Below are 19,319 nucleotides of genomic sequence, written 5' to 3' on the forward strand. Positions count from 1 at the left end.
CTACGGGCTCTGGCTCCTGCCTTTTTCTCTCCCAGTACGCCCCTGTTAAGTGCATCCTGAGGGAGCTATTGAACTGTGTCTTCCCTTCCACCGAACATTGCCTTTCAGTCGAGCACCCACGCGAGCTTCTCCTGGATTTACTGACAGCCCTGTCAATGTGTTCCCAGGGTCTGTCATGCAGCCTACAGGCACGTTGCCTTACGAGGCCACCCTGTATATAGTTCGTTCATTATGCATTGTTTTGCGGTTGTGCATGAATGGTTTCCTGCACACCACAATGTTATGGTTTGATGGTCATGATAGAGCCTGCTGTTGTCCTGCATTAGCTGTACTAATAGATGACAACTGCTCCCGTGTCACGTGGTGGTGCATGATTTGTTTTCTGCACCCCATGATGTGTTTAGTTGTTATGACAGCACAGTGGAGCTGGATGCTCTGTACTGTTCAGTGAACGTGTTTTTTCTGTGCTGCACGGAGGCAGCATGAATGTTCCTGCTGCCACACTGTGTATACTGTTATGTCCAGCTGTAGTTATTCAGTGGTCTGTGGCCCCGCTCCTGCACTGCCACGTTATTGCGCAAAAGGAGCACAAGTTTCTTGATTGCCCGCACCATATTTTGTGCAAGTAAATATATGGATGCACTAGTAGAGCAGCCGGCCTTGCTATTGTAAGCGGAGGGTGTAAGAGTTGACCTCTGTAGCCCCGCTTTAATATGCTGATTGCAGACAGTCCCCAGTAGAGCATGACTACAGTCCTCACTCCTGGACAGCCCAGTTGGCCCCAAGAGGCCTATGTGGCTCCTGTCTGGAGTTGTTGCTGAGGCTCCTAGCGGTAGACCTCGGGGCTCCCTTATCAGCTCGCTGCCTCTTCCCTTGCGACGGTTTGGTTATACAGTAACCCCTCCCCCTTGGGCAGTGCTTCCGACTTGAAAGATAACGATAGGTTGCAAATGCAACCCCGGTTATCTGAAAAAGGAAGCACTGCCCAAGGGTTGCAAGGTCATGCAGGAATCTGTCCTTACACTTTTTTCTGGAGCAGTAAATCCTGTTTGAAAACAAATGTATTAATTCCTTATATCAATCAAATTAAAGCGTTCAAGTCAGAGAAAAGCGCATAACCTATGGTGTCTCATCTAATCTAATATCTTTGTCAGCATAATAATTGTCTGAGATTGCTGGGTTTGGGGTGACACTGTTTATGTACTGTAGTGTGTGTGTTCAGATAGTATTGTGTGTATGAATTGTGAGCAATATCTAAATACAGGCAGCCATTACAGAGAGGGACACGATAGTCTGTTTCATTCAGTGGAGTATAGAACAGATTTGTCTATATTATTATTATTATTATTATTATTATTATTATTATTTCTTAGCAGATTCCCTCATCCAGGCAACTTACAGTTGACACAATACACATTTTTAAAGCATTACAAAAGTGCAGTAATACAATCAGTACAAAATACAATAAATATACTGAACAAAAATATAAATGCAACATTTTCAAGTTACAGTTCAGGAAATCCTGGGCTGTGTGGTGACATGTGGTCTGCGGATGTGAGGCCGGTTTGACATACTGCCACATTCTCCAAAACAATGTTTGAGGCGGCTTATGGTAGAGAAATAAACATTCAATTCTCTGGCAGCAGCTCTGGTGGACATTCCTGCAGTCAGCATGACAATCACACACTCCCTCAAAACTGGAGAGATCTGTGGCATTGTGTTGTGTGCAGTGTTGGGCAGTAGCATCGCTATAAGTAGTGCCGTTACAAGTTAAACTACATTTCTCAGTAGCCTAGTGGTAGCATCGCTGCTTTCTGAGGCTATATTTAACCAAGCATTTCTTAAGCTCAAACTCATGTCTGAAATACAACTGCTAAGGATCAGTAAGTGACACCACCGCCATACACAGACTTATGCAGTCTTATGCAACCGACAGAAGCACTTCCGTATAACAGTGCCATCACGTACTAATCCTTGGGCTCATGCCTGTGACTTTGCTGCAGTGGAATAAAGACATGCGAGATTGAGTTTACTTGATGGAAAGATGGCAGTGGGTGAGGACGGAGAGGGATTGATCCCGAGGGAGTTGTACCTCGAGAAATACATGATATTGATTGAAACAACAGAGAAAAAGTATGTTTTCAGGTGCTTACTGTGCAACCCCAAAAAGAAGCTGCTATCAACTTCCAAGACGTCAAACACAAATTTGAGAACACACATTCAGGTGATTCCCAAATAAGCACAACCATCGCCAACCAAGCTAATCATCACAATTCAGTACAGACTACAAACACCAGTCAGCAACTTGTCAAAAGCTAACCACTAGCTAGCTACATTTTTTTCAAATAAAATAAATAAAATTAAGTGCTGGGAGGTGGGGGGGGGTGCAAAAGACAAACTTAAATAAATAAACAAATACTGTACAAATACTGATTTATCCAGGAGATTTTACCCTCCAGGCATTTGATGTCCAGAAGAACATTGGGAAGAATGCTTGAGGATGAGCATTTATTAATTAAAAGCACACTGTCTAACACTTTGTCCAAACAGAACAGATGTGTGGTCATCAAACAACAGAAGCTTCCTTGGGGTGACTATCCAATGCATAAACCAAGAGACCTTAAGCTCTGGGGCATTAGTCTATCGCCGGATCATAGGGCGCCACACATACGATGTTTTAGCTGAGATGTTGGAAGACGTGCACGGAGATTTCAACATAAAAGACAAGGTGACCGTTACAACCACAGATAATGGTTCACATTTTGTGAAGGCTTTCAGTGTCTTTGCAGAAGTTCAAAGAACCATTTAAGACAGAGAAGACGAGGATGAGGAAGAAGAGGAGGGACACACTGTCTTCATAAATGTCACAGACATCTTAAATGAAACAGAAGAAGACTACAGTCTCCCACCTCATCAGTGATGCGCCTGCCACACCCTCAACCTGGTTGCCACAAGTGACATTGAGGGTTCTTTGACCCAGTCAGAGCCCTTAAAACAATTATCAAGATCAACGATTGGCAAATGCCAGGCACTATGGAACAAGCAACACAGGAGCACACAAGCTTCAGACATCATCAAAGACAAGCTAGGGTGCCAGCTGATAGTTCCCAGTCCAACAAGGTGGAACTCCACTTACCATGCCATGGAGCGCTTGAATACCTGTATCCTGACAAAAGAACAAGACCTCCAGGAAACCTGTGAGAAGCTTCAGGTGACTCGCTTCAAAGCGGCAGAACTCACCTTCATACAGGAGTATGTTCAGGTAAATATTACCTTTATTTTGATATGTACTTAAGTTAACTGGTGTTCAGGTGCTGTAATCCATTTATCTGTCTGAACATAAAGGCAAACACATACCTCTCAGTGAGCTTACTAGTGTAGGGAATTTTTCTCCCAGGTTATTAACTGAATATTAAACTACTACTACTTATTAGAATGATGATGATGATGAATAATAATACTTATATTGATTATTATTATTACTATTACATTTGAGTAATTGTAATTTTTTCTTTGTCTTTTTTCTTTGCATCTTTTAGGTTATGGCGCCCCTGGCCAAGGCCCTTGACGTACTACAGTCCGATAGAATGGCCTACACAGGAGTGTTGGCGCCAATAATCTAATTTCTCCTCGAGAAGATGGAGCAGATGAAGCATGAGACCAACCTACATCACTGTAACCCACTAGTAGATGCCATCATCAATCGGGTGAAGCAGAGATTTGGAAAAAAAATTCAAGATGCAAGGTTGCTCATAGGCTCTGCAGCTCATCCTATGTTCAGATTGGTGTACATCCCCAGTGGAAAGAAGGCTGATGTTGTGTCAAAACTGAAAGCAGAAGTAAACCTGCTTCAAACTCAATCTCCAGATGATCACATGCAGACAGATGGCGAGGACCCAACTGATGACAGTGATGAAGTAACTGGATACTTCCCATCACTGAGAAACAGTTCTGAATGAAGTGGACAGCTTCTTGCAATCAACCAAAACCAACCTTGTCAATGCATTCCAAAACCTGCCGATGATGAAGAAGATCTTCCTGAAGTACAACACAGGAGTCCCTATAGTGTTGCTTGTGAACGACTCTTCAGTGCACGAAAATACATTTTCCAACCAAAGAGAAACTGTCTTTCAGATGCAAATTTTGAAAAGCTTCTATTGTGTCCAGTGAACAAACACCTCGTGAGAAGGATCAGGGTCCAACCTGGCCACCTCTTCCTCTAGTGAGGAGGAAACTTTGATATGTAGTGACAGAAACTTGTTTGCATGGAGAGAGATAGATCTCTTACACACACACACATCAAATGTTATTGCTACTGTGGTATGTGCGGAGATATTGAGTTTTGAGTTAACTTACAGTTTGTCCTGCAAATGTGCCCAAGTCTAAATTGAGCATACCCATGCAAGCACAGGTGCGTACGCACACACACACATACAGATGAACATACACTCTCGACACCTGGTTTTGTTATTATGTGGAGCACATGTTTTCTTGTTGGTTTGTTTGTTTTTGTTGTCAAATTGGTTTTGGAACAGTGAGAGCAGACAATAATAGGAAGTTATTAACAATTAATTAATAACAATTGAACTGAACAATTTAGCCTTCCTATCTGTTTGACTGACAGTTTTATTGATCACTGAGATAGCATTGACTTGGAATGAAGTTAGTTCAATATACAAAAAAAATATATAGCTTAGATGTAGTAAACTACTTTTGCCATGTTGCTGTAGCTCAGCTTGCTACATTTCCCTGGGGGGTAGCTTCAGTGTAGTGAAGCTTCATTTAATGTAGAGTAACTGGTAGCTTAGCTCACTACATTTTCCAAGTAGCTTGCCCAACACTGGTTGTGTGACACAACTGCACATTTCAGAGCGGCCTTTTATTGTCCCCAGCACAAGGTGCACCTGTGAATTGGTCAAGCTCTTTAATCAGCTTCTTGATATGACATACCTGTCAGTTGGATGGATGATCTTGGCAAAGGATGTAAACAAATCTGTGCACAACAGTTTAGAGAAATAAGCTTTCTGTGCATATGGAGAATGTTTTATCTAAGGCGACTGATAATATTATCCCTTTTCTTGTTCCTTTTTTTTCAATCTAAATCCAATTTCATTTAGAACATGAAGTTACCTACTCTGAAGTTCAGACTGCTGGACAGAATTCCTCACAGTCACCCATAGTACCAGGTAAGAGATGTTTAAAGCTAATTTCCCTTTGGGTGTAAAATATGTAAACATTATCAGGCAAATTTACTTTAGAAATAATTTAATGAATGCTGAAAATGAAGGTGAAATATTTACATGAATTAGTAAACTGACATTATTTTTCCAGACTTTAACATCTCTTACAGACAATACTCCCCCTAAGACAGCTGAGGGTCAAGCTGCCTCCAGACCTTATCTGACAATATCGCTTGCAGTCCTGTGCTGCTTATTGGCAGTGATAATTATTGCACTTGCTGTTTCACGTAAGTATCTGTAAAAACCACAGACAGTCAATGTGAGACTTTACACAAAGTGCGTACAAAGCACTTCACACCAGTTCTCAAGTTCAAAATGAAAAACTAAAGGCTGATATATTTAGAATGAATTCACAATGTTCCTTTTGAAAGAAACACAGATGTACAAATGTTTTGGTTGCAAACACGGTTGCTCCAACACTTTAATAAAGAACATTTTTAGATTACATTGTAAATTAAAAGGAGAACACAAATGCTGACATACTTAGGATATATTTTAGCACATTTGGGAATCTGTCTTATTATTTTCCATTGTTTTTTTTGTTTTTTTGTTGTTCTGATTAAAGTTTTGTATACTGCAGTAGACTAGAGTCATCCTGTGGTATAATCCAACAGTATCATACACACTTATTGATCATTAAAAAAATACATATTACACGTGTAGTCCCTAGCTTCTAGCTGAAAATAAATAAATAGTTAAATTCACTTTCAAGTCTCAAATGTGTGTTTTTCAACTAAGTTCACAGGAGCCACAAAGACAAGACTAATGCGGAAGATATTTCAAAACTTAAGGAAAAAGACAAACTGCGATTGCAACTAAATATTTCACTAATTCAAGGTAAGAAACATTGCAATACTATGCAGTGATATAAAAAAAAACGCAGTTCATTTTACGTGTTGCTGAGTGTAAATATTCATTCCAGGATACATGTTTATATTGATTGTTTTAAAATGAAGTCCTGGACAAAATCAAGAATTTTATACACCCAATAAACAAAGATACAAAACAAAACTAAATTAGCACTGTGTTGTCATTATATTTTGCATGTGATGGATGGGTCAATGTTTAGAACAGTTTTATGGAAAGTTAAACCCATTTTAATTTTATATTGATATTTTAACAGCTAACAGAAGTGCAGACAAATGGAGGAAACACAGTGTGTCTTGCAACGCATCTCTAAATGAAGAGAAACAAAATGTGAAGACATGCACTGAGAATCATGGTAAGCCCTGTGGCCCCTGGGAGAAACGATTTATCACCAAATATTTATACATGAATACAATTTGAATATACTTCATAAGAATGAGACTTAGACAATATGAGCTGCCTAATTCACATCTATGAGTTACCTTGACATTCACCTCTCTGTCTCTGAATCTGCAGGAATGACTGGATGTTTCTGTCGGAAGCCTTGGGTGCCATTTCATAACAGATGTTACTTCTTCTCAGCTGATGAGCTGAACTGGACCAGCAGTCGTGATAACTGTTCATCAATGCAAGGACACCTTGTCATCATAGAGACTGCAGAGGAGCAGGTACTACCTAATCGTTTTCCCTCTTTTTGTAGTAGATGACAAGAAGGTTCTGATCTTTCAAACATGATTATTATAATTATTATAGTAATGATAGTATTATTAATGATACTATGCACTCATTGTGCAGTAATATTTTAGCTGGTCTCCATCTCAATTCAGATTCAAATCCCTTAGAACTTGGTCTTGATTCAGACTTGGTCTTGGACTAGGATAGTCCTGGTCTTGGTCTTGATTCGGACTTGGTCTTGGACTAGGATTGTCCTGGTCTTGGTCTTGACTTGAGCTCAGATAAGGTGGTCTCGACTCGGGAAACCCAATACTCTTCCAGTATAAACATAGGTAACAGAGATTTTAGTCATTTTGTTTGTCTCTCCGCTGTGCCTGATGGTTCCATTGACTCGTATCATCATAGTGACTGTACTGAACTTGTTTTTGTTTTAAATCTGTCAAACTACTTGTTTTGAAGGACACAATGCTGTTGATTTATTGATTGATCATAAATAACATAACAAAATAAATCACCCAGACCTGGTCTTCTGTAGTGGGCAATATGAAGCAGCAGAGTGAGGTGAAGGCAGGGCCAGATATCCTACAGAAGAAGGGCAGAGACCATGAGAGAGGGGTGAGGAGAGACCAGGGTTGGGCAAAGGTGGAGTGATTTTGTGTATTTAGTGAGTTCTAGATTAGCAATTGCAATTCATACTTTAAATAAACATGTCTATTATTATTTGTATTGGTGTATTTTCAGTATGTTTTTCTCTTTTTATTTAGACATTTATTAAACAACACAGATCTACAAACATTTGGATTGGACTCACAGATCTGAAGGAGAAAGGAGACTGGCGCTGGGTAGATGACACGGCTTTAGGCAAACTGAGGTAAGAACTGCGATTTTTATGAATTCTAAATCTTTCTTGTTGATTTTCAAACTGTAAATATTTCCATTAAATCTACATGCAATTCCAATTTCAGCAACATCTACAATAATTAACCAAATTAAAATGTATTTAATGCCTGGTGACCTTTATATTCTCACATTCATGCATAAATCTATGTATAGACATTAATGTGTTGAACTGGATGGTCCTGAGGGAAAGTTTTTATTTGTCTTGATCAGTACACAATGACGTGTTTGATTAAAATATTGTATCTGTATTTTTAAAAACTCTTATAAACAAATACAACTTTTCCGTTAAATTTTAAAATAAAATGGTATGATGATAACCTAGTTTCACAGATAGTTTGTGCCGTATGGTTATTTGCTACCAAATATGCATGATGGGTTAAATGCCCTCTTGCATGTAAATGTTGTGTTCTTATACTCTCATTACTATGTTAATGTATAGTATTATTATTTATCTTTTCAGCTACTGGAGTGACAATCAGCCTGATAACTATAAGTTTCCTGATACTTCTGAGGTGGAGCACTGTGCAGTGATCAGATAAATCAATGGCTTAAATAACTGGAATGATATATTATGTTCACACAAAAGGACTAGGGTGTGTGAGAAGGAAGCTGAGAAGCTAGAGACATAGATTGTAATGTTCATGGTAGTCTTCGTCGGGAGAGGTGTGGGATCCAAAGAACAGATGTCTTCCTTTGATATGCTGGGAAAGGTCTGATCCCACAGATCTTATTTTAACAACTGTCAATCAATCATTAACAAAGACAGTTCCTGCCAATCTGGGGAAGCAATTTAAGTCCACAAGCAGACTTTTAACAAACATCTGTAGGCCCTCTCTATCTCTGCAGTTTTATTATTGACAGGAATGTCTAGAGGGTATGCCCTGAACAGCTTGCAAAATGGTTGTTGCTAGCTTAATACATTTACTTTGCTTGGTCTGCATATTATTATTAATATAAAACATAATGCAGTTTATGTAAAACATTCATAACAGCTCTTCAGTTCCACCTGTTGGCAACAGAGCAAAGCGAAAAGAAACCAAAATAATTGTGTTTGTCAGTTGTCAATAATTTCTTCCTCCTGAGGGGCAGGTGGTCTGGTGCTGCGTTTTCAGCTCCCATCCATCCCAGTCTGCCACCTACGAGGTGTGTATGTATGTATGGCGAGGTATTCAAATATTCAGGGGATAGGAATGTATTTTTCTTTGCCTGGTCAGGCAAACAATTATGTCATAACTACACCTTATCGAATATTGAGCTCTCTTATGGAAATTGCAGTGGCCACCTACAATTTCCTGGAGCTTTACCGTGCATCTCAAATTATGTTTCATCCTGCCCCAGGTCATAAAGGTCAATCCCCAGTTACTAAATACATAATACATACATTTTGTTGCTTCTAAGAGAATACAAAATATATGTAAACTGAATTTGTAAAAATAACATTTAGTTGCTTCTAAGGGAATACAAAAGTCAGCAAAATGTTATTTTTACAAATTAAGTTTACATATATTTCTGTTGCATTTTAATTTATAAACATTGTACATTCTACAAAATCTCAAGAGAAGGGCAATGGACTTATTCTTACTTCATGGCTTTTATCCCATTCATTTGAATAATTTGACATCTCCACCAAAAGTACATTATAAATTAAACTGTCAATACAAGAATATATGCTACTGTGGACACCATGTGAGCTGTTTCACAATGTTTTGTAGATTCCTATAATCTGGAAAACCTTTATTCATAGTATTTTAACTCATTTCTCCATTAAGTCAACCATCACTTCAGCGTTGTGGACCTCAACATCGGTCTCTTCAAGATGCCGTGAGGCTGTCTTTAAAGCCGCGCCCTCGGCCTACTGTGTCTCAAGGAGAACACCAGCGTCTTCTCCATATGCACCTCTGCCACTACGGGTCAGACATGGGTTCCTTCAGGACACGATTCATAATGTGCATATCTGCCATGTGGAATAGATCGGTCATCTGCAGACACAATGTGTGGTTCGCACAACATCAGAGATCCTCCTTATAAAAGGCATCTCTATCACATGGACAGTAGTTGACATTCACACAATCTATAAGGTTTCCAGTAGAGGGACAATTCAAAATAATAATCTTGATCCCAATTTATCACAGATTATTTCAGTACAGCACTCAGCTGTCATCAGCAGCATCATATCTCCTGTGTTACTGAATCAACTTTACTTCCTAGTGTAAATACTCTTTTGTGTGGAACTGTCAAACTTTCAAAACGATGTGCTTATCTCTTTCCTTTTTATCTAACTTAAATATCTGAGACTATTTTAATAATTATTATAGCAGCTCTTTCAACAACATAGTTAATAGTTGTTAGGTAAATGATGGCAGTTATTAATCTTTTTCTCAATTCATTCTTTATAAATGAACCATCATTTGAAATTATTTCCATAGTTTCATTAGGAACAACTCCTATTATTCCTATTTTCATTATTATTTATTTCTCTAATATTTCCTTCCAACAATGCCAGTGTCTTGATTTGTATTTTACCCATTAATGGACATTAATTGTCTCAATATATACATTTACTTTGAATAAACCTTCATTTTTAAGAATAAATTATATAATTCCTTGTATAATTCCATCCTTATTCTACTAAACCTTGTAATGACTGCTGTACACATCTTTGCATAAACATTATCATTATATTTCCCAAAAGTTAGAACCAAATTGGCACTACTCTAAAGCCAATTCTATCGCCCAATAGACTTATTAAGCAATAAAACCTTTTTTAACTAGAGCAAATATGTATTATTCATTCATTACAAAGCATTGGCTTTGTTATCACATACATTTTTTAGAACTAGTTTTTCACTCAATTCCCATATACAATAATACAATACACCATAGTAGCATTATTCAGTGTGTATCCACTTACATCACATTGAAACATCACATATCATTTCACACTTCAGTCACACATCCAAACAGCACAATTCTTTCAATCCAGTAGTCACTCTATTAAACTATGGAAAGGATAGTTAATGAAATGCCCATAGTCCAACCAGACTCTGTATCTTTCAATTGCACTTAGATTTAAAAGAGGTTGGAGTTGTATGACTATTCATGTTTCTTTTCAATGTATTTCCATATTGTTTCTTCAGGCCTTTCTCCAACTTTTCCTGAAAGATAATTTTATGTTATATTCAGCACCTGAAATCAATCAGAAATGAATTGTTAATAATCTGTCCACATATTCCTGGACATCGCCACCCTCCTGTTTGTCAATTGGAATCAGCAGAGTTAGTTAGTTTATCACTTTCACAATATTTTGGTAAGCATTGTATGTTTCCACCATCCCCCTCCCTCCTGTCCATCCACACACACTGACATCAGTGGCCATAAGAACGGATTATGGGCTGCAGCACTAAGAGCGGAGGCCAGTGTGAGAGGGGAGACTATGCACTGATGTGTCATGGCATGTGAGTAGGGAACCTGTGGACTAAATGTGAGGGAAATTCATTGTTGCTGGTTCCTGTGAAGACAGATAATAGTAGTTATTTTCCTATTCATCTGTATCAACATCAGTATTATTATCATTAGTAATGTAACTATTCTTGATTTCCCAGGACATTACTGTCGGTTGACAATGTTGCTTGGTTTGTAGTAGTACATCTGTATTTAGTTACAAGGCAGCTCTCTTATTTCTCTCAGTGGGGAGCTGACCTCACAGACACTTTCACTGCCCCAAACTCCCCCCTCCTTTTTCTTTTTTTGTTTGTTGGGGGGGGGGTGAATCCCTTCCTGATTAATAGGGTATTTCTGTTTGGGAAAGCACTATTTCCATACAGTTTCATGACTTCAGATTTTAAACTATATCTCATTCAATGATTTATTTATTTTACATTAAGTTATACCTTAAGTAACTTCCTTATTTTCCCTCATATTCCATTCAATCGCCATCAAAACTCTTGTGCTGAAAGTGGCAGCACATTTCTTTCACACATACCAAACTCCCTTTTTACAGCTTCCTAAGCCTCATCAACTCTTAAACCCCTTGTCAACGTCCTCAAACCTTCATGAACATCGCTCAGACCCTCTTAAAACATCACTCTGTATCCTAAAAGCTGTTCTTTCTCCTTTTCCTAATTTCTTACTAGACAATTCAAGTTATATTTATTGACATTACATTATTACTATTTATACACATATTTCGCTCCATTATTTGAGTTAATAAATTCAGATATTTTCCTAATAAAATATATTTTTAGAAAATAAGCATTTTAATTGATTTCAATAATGATTCCCAGATACCTCAGGAAAACTAATTTTCAAAAAAATATGTTCAGTCAATGATTTCACCAATGAAGAGCCTGCGTGGGCACTAAGACTGTCCGCCTGCGCGGCTCATATATGTCTTTATTGTGTCACTTCCTCCTATTGAAGTCCAATCTACACCGGTACAGGTTCAGAAGAACTGTTCCCAAAGCCAGATTGAACTGATCAATAGTTCATTTCTTACCTACACCTTGTATTTAGGGATCTTATATCTGGGCATTTCAAAAACTCTTCATTGTGGAACTCACAGCTACCAAATGACCACACCTTTAATTTCCTGGAGTATCTGGTTATCTATGTATTCATATTTTCACCAAATTTCACTGTTTCCTCAGATTCCCATTTCAAAAATTAGCTCTAATTCAATTTTCAACATTTAATTTTTTATTTCTGGTTCGTAAAACTCATTCTAATAGTATTTCTATGTTTTATTTTCTCCTTCAAAATTATGCAATACTAATTTTAGCTCACTTATTCAATGCTTGTAATTTTATATTTCTATAGTATCCTTAAAATTATTACCCTTTGACTAATTCACTCATCTTAAATCCAAGGTCTAATTTTAACTTTTATTTCAGGTATTTTATGCTATGCACCAATAACCAAATATTTTCTAAAATAAGACTATAATATGTCACTATACTGTTTACATTCCCCTGCTATGGATTTTACATCAGGCTGCACCAGAGTGTTGCTCCTGTGGATTCCAGCCTTTAGTTTTCCTTTAATTTGACTTTACAGAATTTGTCCATAATATGATTTTTTAACAAACAAATTCTTGTCCTTCTGAGTCTTAGAGGACACCATTACTATTTATTTACTTTATTATTATTATTAATCTATGTATTTAGTGTATATTTTGTATTATTCTTATAATAGAATGCATTATTCATTTCTTATTTCTGATGCTTTATGCACTCTGTATACAGTTAAATGTCTAAATCCTCATTAATCTGTTGTTAAAACATCAATAACTGCGTAATTGTAAATATAATTCTGAAATTATTGGTTACTTCCCTTATGTAAGATATTATTTGTTAGAATGTATTTTTCTATGGGAAATTCTATACCATCTGGTTTGGTAGAGGAAACAGACCTCCTCCCTTTCACCTGGTAGCCCCTGGTAGCCCTGGTAACCCTATCTTTATGACCAGAGACCAAAAGGGACCTGTCCTCTGATTGGCTCCTAGCCAAATTCGAAATGACCCCCACTTCTAAATTACTGTAGCATAAGTCACCCAAGTCATGGTGGTGGCAAAATGCTATTGGTTGGAAGGAAACCTTATAAAAGGGAAAACAAAGAGAATTTGAGTTCTCTTAACTTCTTCATCCTGCAACGAGACACAAGACAGAGCTGGAGAGGAGAGACAGAGAGAGACACACCGCTTCCTGCCTGACCAGACTGGCCTATAAGCTGTACTGTGAGGAGAAAGAAGAAAATGGGTATTATCTGTTTCTTACTGTAATCCAGCAGAAGCTTAATATTACTTATTTTCAGTAATATAATTGAATGATATTAGTTTCCTATTTTTGTCAAAATAAATGATTATTGCACATCTGTGACTTGACCGCATCTTCCCTCTAAAAATAATCTTAAAAGAGAAACCAATTGACCTATGGGTTTTCAGTTAAACTATTTATTTAGATTGACTGAAAAACCAAGCATTCCAAATTCTCTTACACTTATCAGTCTTATTCTGGACTATGCACAATATTAAAAATACAAAAGACATTTACCTTACATAACCTTCAGACTATTATGTTTATATATATATATATATATATATATATATATATACATAAACACACAAAGCACATACAGATTGAAATCCTAAGATAATTCAGATATTAGATTAGTGGCGTGTTTTGTTGACCCTGCAGTGTCTCAAACAGCCCTTAGCATTTATTTATTTATTATTATTTAAAATAAAATGTAAAATAATCTTTAAATTATTTCACTACTTTGGTGTTTTCTTGATCCATTATGATCAATTTCTTCTCTAAATTCTTATTATTCAGACAAAGAATTACAGAAACTAGTTTTTTTATCTTGTTTTTACCTGGGAGTCCCGTCAGGATCCCACTCTGTCTTTACCATTTTAAGTTTAACATTTTTAAACTTCTCTTGTAGGAATTCACATATAGACACTTATTATAATGCCATTATGCCAATCCTATCTTTGCCAACGATGGGGCTATATTGTTGGGCTTCAAGGCATTCAAAACGGAAAACAGGAGACACTTCTTCACACAGAGAGTCATCACAATCTGAACAAACTCCCCAGCGCCTTAGCATACAAGGATTTCCTTGCATAACATAGTGCTTAGTAGGTGTTGCAATGCCGCTCAGTTGCCTTGGTATCTCTCTCCGCAGATCTGTCTAACCTGGAGTTCTCCTTAGAACCTCCGCTGTGCAGTCAATAACACAAAACACACAACAAACAAACTGTACAGTCACACATTTACCATTTATCAGCTGTAAATCTCCTTCATAGGTTCAATTTTAAATTACACTCTGAGAGCCTCGAAAAATCCCGAGAACAAATCTAAATATACAGGGTGGCAGAAAAAAAATACTCACCCATTTTGGTACCGGGAGTGGAGGCAAGTTCAGATCCTGTTCGTGATGTCAAGTGAAGAATCCAGTCTTGATGCACAGATGATAACATGTATTTATTTAACATGCCAGGCCTGGAAGGCCTAACATGGAAGCTCTCCAACAGAGACTCTCACTGAATAACAGGAGTGAACGGCTTTTATACATTGCATGATATGTGGGTCTGTGGGCAGGGACAGTCACTGGTTTCCCAGAGTGTTATCTTGAGGTCAGATACTGGGAAAGGTCTGATCTCACGGATCTTATTTTAACAACTGTCAATCAATCATTAACAAAGACAGTTCCTGCCAACCTGGGGAAGCAAATTATGTCCACAAACAGACTTTTAACAAACAGCTGTGGGCCCTCTCTCTCTCTGCAATTTGATCCTTTTATTATTGACAGGAATGTCTAGAGGGTATGCCCTGAACAACTTGCAAAGTGGTTGTTGCTAGCTTAATACATTTACTTTGCTTGGTCTGCATATTATTATTAATATAAAACATAATACAGGTAATGTAAAACATTAATAACGGCTCTTCACATACACATACAAACACATATACACCGATCAGCCATAACATTATGACAACTGACAGGTGAAGTGAAAAACACTGATAATCTTATTATCATGGCACCTGTCAGTGGGTGGGATATATTAGGCAGCAAGTGAATATTTTGTTCTCAGAGTTAATGTGTTACAAGCAGGAAAAATGGGCAAGCATAAGGATCTGAGGAACTTTGACAAGGGCCAAATTATGATGTCAAGGGCCAAATTGCAGCTCTTGTGGGGTGTTCCCGGTCTGCAGTGGTCAGTACCTATCAAAAGTGGTCCAAGGAAGGAAAAGCGGTGAACCGGCGACAGGGTCATGGGCGGCCAAGGCTCATTGATGCACGTGGGGAGCGAAGGCTGGCCCGTGTGGTCCGATCCAACTGACGAGCTACTGTAGCTCAAATTGCTGAAAAAGTGAATGCTGGTTCTGAGAGAAAGGTGTCAGAACACACAGTGCATCGCAGTTTGTTGCGTATGGGGCTGCGTAGCCGCAGACCAGTCAGGGTGCCCATGCTGACCCCTGTCCACTGCCGAAAGTGCCTACAATGGGCACGTGAGCATCAGAACTGGACCACAGAGCAATGGAAGAAGGTGGCCTGGTCTGATGAATCACGGGTTCAAGGTGTTGACTTGGCCTCCAAATTCCCCAGATCTCAATCCAATCGAGCATCTGTGGGATGTGCTGGACAAACAATCCGATCCATGGAGGCCCCACCTCGCAACTTACAGGACTTAAAGGATCTGCTGCTAACGTCTTGGTGCCAGATACCACAGCACACCTTCAGAGGTCTAGTGGAGTCCATGCCTCGGCGGGTCAGGGCTGTTTTGGCAGCAAAAGGGGGACCTACACAATATTAGGCAGGTGGTCATAATGTTATGGCTGATTGGTGTATAACCTGTGCGTATTTCTGGCCATTCAAATAAATATATTTGTTTAAAGAAAGGACGAGACTGCTGTCCCTCCAGAGGTGACATCAGAAAAACTTTTGAACACTATTTATGATACTGGCAAAGTATCATAGACATGATGAAGAACGCAAGAAAACCTTTATTAGTTTGTTTATACAAGTATATACATTTTCCTTTGGTTGATTTTAATATGTGATAATATGATTGTCTTCTTTAAAACAAATACAAATAATATCAGCTATTATCAGTAATTATCAGACATAACAGTGCGATTTACTAAAATAAAATATATCTCAATGTCTGTTAACCTTTCAGAACAGTCAGTGTGTTTCTACCAATCATTGTTTACCGACTGAAAACAAAACTGTACAATGAAAATGCTTGAGATTGTTAGTAATTCTTAAGCCAGTAACTGAAGAAGTGAATCTGTTTTAAAGTCACGGCAGGGAGAAAAGGAATGTGTTTATGTTTACGGACCATGAATAAAAAGGCATTGTAAATTAAATATTAATAATAAATAATCACATCTAAGGGAAAAAAATTGGGGGACAATAGTGTTTCCTTATGCAAGAATGAATACTTACTACAGCCCTGTCATGTCCTAGGAAGAGTTCTCCAAGATCACCACCAGAGGTCACCCTTGTCCCAGCTTTGCTATGTCTTTTCTTTGGCCTCCTTTGTTTCCACATGATAATAATAATCAATCCCCGTCTCTTCTGATTCCTGGATCTCCTGCCTTGTTCTGATAGCCTGTTTTCTGACCTCTTGCCTGTTTGGTGACAATGACTTATATATTCCCTTGTTGATCCTGTTTGCTGGCATCGACCCCTCACTAGGGTTTGACCTCGCTTGTGTCTCGCCCCTCCTCCACACCTGGGTTCTGCACTCCAGTCTGCTGGCCCTCTTGTTACAAGCCAGCATCAATGCAAGAATGAACCACGTTTTCAAGCAGCTCACAGTCTTCTGGTGGAACTCCAACCTCAACTTACATGTAGTTCACTTTGGGAAGCTCTCTGGTTACATACAAACCACATGCAAACGAAACCAGTGCTGGCATGTCTTTGACTGATATTTGGATTAAGGCAGAACACTTATTTCCTGTTTTAACACAGAAAGCTAAAATATGCTGAATATGTTAGTTAAAAACCTGGCACACCCTCTGTAAAGCTCCAGACCCCATCCCAATAGAAAATCTGTAGTAGGAACAAGAGAAAGCTGTCAAAAAAACACAAGAACGGCAAGTCATGCAACCTGGAGGAGCTGGAAAGATGCTGCATGGAGGATAGACTCTCTCTCATGAGGCGTTAATGAACCCGTACAGAAAGTGCCTCAAAGTTGGCAAACTCAGAGCAGGATTCACAAAGTTCTGGTTGCTATGGTATGAGTCCATGTGTTCAGTGTCAATTTTAACTATTTGTCTGTGTGTTCGTGCAACTATTTTTGTGTGCATCCTTGTTTTCTGTAATTTGATGGCACTCTCCGGCGTCAAAGAAAACATGTATGTCATGACCTGTTTTACTCCTTGTTGTGCTGGTAGCCTGATGTCTGTGTCTCCCCCCAGGTTGCTGTGGCTTCTGGTGTCTGTGACCTGTGAATTCTGTCACCTGTCACCCCCTGCTGGACCCGTGGTTTTCTAACGCCATCACTGAATCTGTGGGAATGATCCCTCCCATTGCCCTCTCCATGCGCAGCACCCCCCGTGAACGCCACAACATAAAGGTAATGAGTGAATCTAACACTGATAGGAGAAACAGCACCAACTAGAGATGGAAGTGTGAAGACTAAGTGGCAGTTTTAAATATTTAACAAGCTAGGACTTGTTGTTAACTCATGCAAACTCTCAAATTTGAACAAGATAAGGTCTCAATATCTCAATGCTGTATTTTGGGAAGGAGCACATGTTATCTGAGCTCGGTGCAATATGTGCCAAAGTGGAGAAATTATCCGCTGTCTTTGACACATTTCTAGGAAGATATTTTACCGTTATGGATACATTGGTATAGACACGCCTTGGTCTTTGCTGACTGTCTCCTTTGGTGTCCTCTAGGGTACAATGTGTGGCGAGTGCTGTGTGGTCACCTGCTGCAACTCCTGCGCCTAGTGCCAGATGGCCAGAGAGTTGAAACACCACAAGCAGCCACTGATTATCAGAGCCCCCAAGCCATGCCAATGGGTCCCTCCTCGGGGGGTTACACCCCTGTTCAAACTCTACAACACCAGGCCACAATAGATCATAGCATATGATTCACATAATTTTCATAATCATCAAACCTCGTGCCCTGTGGATGGGGGCACTGTCATCCTGGAAGAGACCACTCCCATCAGGGAAGAAATGTTTCACCATAGGATAAAGGTGATCACTCAGAATAACTTTGAAATGATTTGCAATGACCCTTCCCTATAAGGGGACAAGTGGACTCAAACCATGGCTCCAGGGTCACGCTATGGCCTAACCCTGCGTTCCTCCCGAAAGTGCTGTCTCCATTCCATGTCAACAGGCCTATTGAGTTGATGGCTTTTCATCCTCCTCCCTTCGCTTCAGAGCAAGAGAGTCGACTTCACCCGCTCTGCTCTGTGCGGGCCCTCAGGTGCTATTTGGAACGCACTTAGGACATTTGTCGCTCAGACCAACTGTTTGTGTCTTATGGAGTGTGGACACAGGGCCAGGCGCTTTCAAAGCAGCGCTTCTTGCATTGGATCGTGGACATCATTACCATGGCCTATGAGTCCACCTGGACCATGGTGCCTGAACATCTGGTGGCCAACTCGACTCGAGGCGTTGCCACATCTTGGGACCTTTTTCAAGGCGCCCCCTTCACAGACATTTCTGCGTCTGCAGCTTGTGATTTGCCTGGATCTACAGGTTGGACTCTGGGCTCTGGGGCTCTGGATCCTGCCTTTCGTCTCCCAGTCAGCCCTTGTTAAGTGCATCCCAAGGGAGCTATTTGAACCGTGTCTTCCCTTCCACCGGACTATACCTTCCAGTCGAGCCCCCACACGAGCTGCTCCTGGATTTACTGACAGCCCTGTCGATGTGTTCCCAGGGTCTGTCATGTGGCCTACAGGTATGTTGCCTACGTGGTGTATATAGTTTGTTTGTATGAAATCTACATTATCAGCACAGTGGAGCTCTTACACTCTTTACTATTCAGTTGAGTTGGATGCTCCTGTGCTGTGCGCTGGTGGCATGAATGGTCCTGCTGCCATGCAATACATATTGTTGTTCATTTGTAGAACATTGTAGAGCTGGTGTGGCCTCGCTCCTAGC

This window comes from Amia ocellicauda, chromosome 14 (assembly GCF_036373705.1).
Source record: "Amia ocellicauda isolate fAmiCal2 chromosome 14, fAmiCal2.hap1, whole genome shotgun sequence".
Classification (NCBI taxonomy): Eukaryota; Metazoa; Chordata; class Actinopteri; order Amiiformes; family Amiidae; genus Amia; species Amia ocellicauda.